The sequence below is a fragment of the Mus pahari genome, chromosome 18, assembly GCF_900095145.1.
Source record: "Mus pahari chromosome 18, PAHARI_EIJ_v1.1, whole genome shotgun sequence".
Lineage (NCBI taxonomy): Eukaryota > Metazoa > Chordata > Mammalia > Rodentia > Muridae > Mus > Mus pahari.
Window position 1 is genome coordinate 10,904,717 of NC_034607.1, and position 5,481 is coordinate 10,910,197.

At 45.2% G+C, this 5,481-nt stretch overlaps 1 protein-coding gene across 2 annotated transcripts in view; it reads left to right on the top strand.

Annotated features, from left to right (window-relative positions):
- Positions 1 to 863: 863 nt before the first annotated feature.
- Adgrf1 (adhesion G protein-coupled receptor F1) overlaps positions 864 to 5,481 on the top strand; it is a 50,186-nt gene continuing 45,568 nt past the window's right edge. Inside the window, exon 1 of one of the 2 annotated variants that reach the window (XM_021218303.1) lies at positions 864 to 1,015. The gene's annotated coding sequence lies outside the window, so the exon portion shown is untranslated. The remainder of the gene's footprint in view (positions 1,016 to 5,481) is intronic. The other variant, XM_029531436.1, reaches the window with a different exon arrangement.

A 5,481-nucleotide genomic window follows, 5' to 3' on the forward strand; every position in this document is an offset into this window, starting at 1 on the left:
GACCCGGCTAACGTTCCTACGTCCTGGCTCTTTATTTCTACCCAACACTATGCTATTCTCTAATTTGTACTGTAAAACCACCTCGAGCCATTTGTAGAATCTGCATACTTAAAGGAAGCAAAATAAAACGAGGACGTTCACTGAATTCAGGGACATTTTCCTCTTTGAGAAGTATCACGGTTTTGCCCCCTGTGTAATTGGGACGAGGCTGTTCACGTCAATAGTTACGTTGACTACAAAGCAATTCGCGAGTGGGCTTGGTCATCAGTGAGAGGTCACCCTTCCGTTTCTAAGCTGGATGAAACCTTGGATAGAACTCGATCATTATTAAAACGTGATCATTATTAAAAGCCATTCGCCTTCAGCAAGCTCCTGCCACCCCGTTAGCTGCGGTCCGGTCCTCGGTTTTTTTCCATGAGGAGGTCTGTGGGCCCGTTGCTCAGGAGAGAGGTATGGTGATGCTTTAGCTTCCAGTGAGACCGTTGGAAAAGAAGAGATCTTATCCACCCTCCCACAGAACTCACTTGCTTCTCCTCTGCACTTCCGCGGGGAGGGCTGCATTTCTTCAACTTTATGGGGTGTGACTCCCCAAAAATGTCCAGAGGGGTTGGACAGGAGCACCTAAGGGAATGGCGTTTTCTAGGGTCCCGATCTGCATGCCCAAGAGCGTATTTGTCCCCTTTGTAGTCCATCTCAGCCTCACATCTCTGGTGGTAGACGCGGGGAAGTCTTTGGTCTCTGGACTGCCTGTTATACTCGCTGCTCTGATGTTGGTTCTCAGTGGGCAGGCGGGAGGGAGGGCAGGAAAGTCTGTTGGCTTTCCCTCTGCAGGGGGTGTGTCCCAGTGTTTGTCAGCAGAGACGGCAACCTGGCCTGAGCTGGTGATACATCAGTGGACCTGTGGCTGCCAGTCCTGTCCCGGGTCACCAGTGTCCCTTGGCATCTCCCAACGGTGCCAGTGGCTGGGGGAACACTGGAGAAAGGCTCAGCTGTGCTGTGAAGACAAGAGTCCCAGGTAAGCTAACAGCTGTTGTGTGGTTCCTGAGGACCCAAGCTCTGTTGGTTAAGCTGTGTTTTACTCTAAGGGGAATATTCTAATTTCAACATCTCATTTCCTGAAAGGATAAACAAGGAAGGGAGTCGTTGAAGCAACTGTTAGAAACAACAGGGCGCTGTTTCTCCCCGTCTGTGTCACTTGAGATTTTTGTCCATGTCCAATGCTAGATTTCCCCCCTGAAAGCCAAGGTTTCCCTCCAGGACAGGGCAGGCCACTGCTACGGACCCGAGAAGTTCGACTTGCTAACATATGTCAGCTTCACCCAGGGAACCTGTTAAAAAGAACTGCTGTTGGTTCATTCGTTTGTTTCTCAAGCGCATGCTTGAGAAGCTAAAATGGGATTTTATTTATTACGTTGGTTTGTTCCAGACAGGTCTCATGTAGTGCAGGCTGGCCCCAAACTCAACGGTGTAACCCAGGCTGGTTTTGACTTTGAAGCCCTTATCCTTCCGCCTCCTCTGCCAAGTTCTGGGATCACAAATTTGTGCCACCTGAAGTGTCTGAAACAAGTAAATTTATTTCTGCTGTGGTCTATAGAATGCATCTATTGGAACCTTGCACGGGCCAGTATAAATATGAAGGTTTTCTCCCAATTGAACACCCTTATTGACTCTCAGAAAAACCATTGGCCTTTAAAGTAGTTGCCCCTTATTTCTTCCCCGAGTAAATATAAGATGACCCATCCCTCTTTACCCCACAAGCCTAGAAAAAAAATCATGGTTTTATTTTCCATAAAAATCTTCACTTACATCTTGAGCCTGGTGCCACAGCCTGGAATCCCAGCCCTTGTTGGGTAGAGGTGGAAGGATCAGGCGTTCAAGGTCAGTCTCAGCTTTCCAGAGAGTTTCCAGCCTGAGCTATGTGAGATCTGAGCCGGTCTTAACCACAACAGTCAGGAATGCACGTATATGAACCTGACACTTTTCCTCATCCCTCACATCGGAGACAAAAGGGTAGAAAGGTACCGAAGGAAGTAGAAACAGAAGGTCAAGGCACTGGCCGAGAGGCTCAGCAGATAAAGTGACATGGCTCAGGTGGGAGTTGGATTCCTCTATAACGTTGTCCTCTGACCTCCACACATCTACATGGCATTCACATGTCCCTTGCATCATACATGTACAGGCAAAAACACATGATTGACAGCGATGATGATGATGATCATGATCATGATGATCATGATCATGATGATGATAGTAGTAATAATAACAATAATGAATGGACAGGTCAAGGTGGAAAGGGATTTAGAAAAGTGACCTTGGCTTTTCCATGACAATTTCTAGTAAGATAAACTTATATTTATGTGGTACTTAGAACAGAGCCAGTACAGACACACACTCACACACACACACAGAGACACACACAGAGACACTCACATACATACACCACATACACTTACATACATACGCATACCACATACACTCACACAATACACATACTCATACACACACTCTCAAACACAGACACACATTCACATATATACATCACATACATTTACAGACACACGCACTCACATACACACACACATATACTCGCATGCATACGCCACAAACACATAAATACATACATACAAAAACACCATATACACACACTCACACAATATTCATACTCATACACACTGACACTCACCACACATACTCACATATACGCACCACATACATTTACTTACACACACACACACACACACACACACACAGATTACAGAAAACAGCAAACATACATACTTTCTATAATCAGTCAAGATTGCTAAGCTGGTAGAGCCTTGCACTAAATTCTCTAATTTCATTATAAAATCTCTACTAATCACCCAGCCGTAACTGAAGTTAAAGCCCATCTCTCTGACAAGGATGGCCAGGCAAGGGATGAAGGCTTGAATAAGTTGCTTGGCTTGGCTTGTAAGAGGAATGGCTTGCTTTATGATTCACAACCATGAGGACTAAGATTAAAGGCAAGAAGAGGTCTGTGTGCTGAGCCCTGTAGACTCGCTGTGTACACTCACAAAACTGGTGTGATGTTTAGCCAGAAGGCATATATGTCTTACTTCTTCCAGAAGGCAGTAGATATCTTAAAAACAGTGTCAGCACTGCTGCTCTGGAAACTTCCCTTGCCAGGCTCCAGAATAGTATGTGAGTGCATGTGTGTATGTATGCATGCTTGTATATCAATGTGCATGTGTGCATGCTATTATCTATCTTCTGCTCTCTCTTTTTTGTTTTTTTCGAGACAGGGTTTCTCTGCGTAGCCCTGGCTGTCCTGGAACTCACTCTGTAGACGAGGCTGGCCTCGAACTCAGAAATCCGCCTGCCTCTGCCTCCCGAGTGCTGGCATTAAAGGCGTGCGCCACCACGCCCGGCTCTCTTCTGCTCTCTTTTACACCTCAATTCAAACACTGCAGATACACTCACAGGCAAGAGAAATAAATGCACATATTCATTTAATCCAGGACACATGAAAATGGTATGTGTGTTTGTATGTATCTATGTATGTATGTATGTATGTATGTATGTATGTATGTATCTATCTATCTATCTATCTATCTATCTATCTATCTATCTATCTATCTACCTACCTACCTACCTCTCCATCCTGTATCTATTTTTGAGACAGGGTCTCTCTATGCAGCCCAGGCTGGCCTTAGAATCTTCTGTCTCTCCCTCCTAAGTATTGAGATTATAGATGGGTGACTACGTGCCTGGCAGTGATTGATGTAAGCTTTTTGGTTGTGAACTAGAAGAGATAGAATAATCAAAAGGATAGAGGATATCTATGGTCCTGGCAGCAGAAGGTACGTGTATCACAAGGTAAGGAATCCAGACAGTAGAGGGGTGGCACCTGCAGGACAAATGTCACCCAATTCACATTTCTACTTAAAGCCACACCTCGTAAAGCCATGTACTGTGGGAACCACCCTATGTATTTGCAAGGATCAAAATAGCTTGCATAGCTCTCTTAACTTCCTTAACTTCACGGGGCTTTACCTACGGCTACGAAGAGGAAATGATCCCAAATGTCTTAGACTTCTGCCTGGGCTATCTCCTAGAGAAGTAGCCATTGCATGGTATGAAGGCCATAGTTCTTTATTGGGTAGATATATGCTCTTAATGGCTGTAAAGATTATTTTGGAACGTGGTAGGCTAAAGTGAATGGTCCATACCATTGGGCATGCCCAATCTGGCTGAGACGCTGTGACTGGCACACTCCCTGGTTAGGAAGAGAGAATCTCTTCCCATGGCCTCCCCCAGACACTCAGACTATTGCCACTGTTCTTTATTTTATTCTTTTATTTTATGTGCAAGGATGTTTTGCCTGCATGTATGCAAGTACACCATGCATATGCCTAAGGACATCAGGTCACCTGGAACTGGAGTTGCAAATGGCTGTGAGCCATTCTATGGGTGTTCAGTATTAAGCCCGGGTCCCTTGCAAGAACAGCAGGTGCTTCTAAATCTTCATCCACCTTTGAACCCCCTATAGGTTCCTACTCGATGGGCGATAGAAGAATGGGCTCTTGCACTTTCAGAATGAAACGTTGCAGGGATTAATATCAGAGGTAGAAAATAGACCAGGGGAGATGGCTCAGTTGGCAAAGCATGTGTCCTGCAAGCCAGCATGCAGACCTGATTTCCATCCCCTGCACCCACGCAAACAAACTGAGCATGGCGGCCCAACTTGTTAGCCTAGGAAGATCTTTGTGGTTCACAAGCCAGTCAGCCTAGCCCACTTTGTGAGAGACCCTGTCTCAAAAAGGCTGGACAGCGCTTGAGAAATAACAGCTAAGATTGACCCCTGACCTCCAAGTGCTGGGGCACATGTACACACATCGAGAGACCCACTTATACACACAAAACCGCAATAGGAATACTGTGTCATCTAGTAAAGTTACCAATATAATAAATTCATCGTGAGGTGAGCACACAGTCCTAGACTGCGAACGAGTCTTGTTGTGACCCAGGTCAGATTTTCAGTCTCCAGAACCTCAGAGACCAGGAGTCTTGTTTGGTTGTTGTTGTTGATGATGATGATGTTGTTGTTGTTGAGTCTTTAAGTACTTTTGTTTGAAATGAGCTTTAAAGTTTTTAACACGGTCTCCGTATCGTTTGCTTCTTTCTCATGAAACGAACTCTTTAAACCCTGCTCACAGGACTTGTGTTACTATTTAGGGATAAGCACTGTCTATTATGAATCAGTTTGTCTCAGTGGGACAGAGTCCCACCTGTACAGTGCTGGATGAGGAGAGCTTGTATTGAGTAGATTATCTCTTTCCATGAAAACCTTTCACACTTGGCTCTGTAGGATGGCTTCTGCTTAACCTGGCCAAATTTAATAGTTTCCTTCTCCTTCTCCTTCTCCTTCTCCTTCTCCTTCTCCTTCTCCTTCTCCTTCTCCTTCTCCTTCTCCTTCTCCTTCTCCTTCTCCTTCTCCTTCTC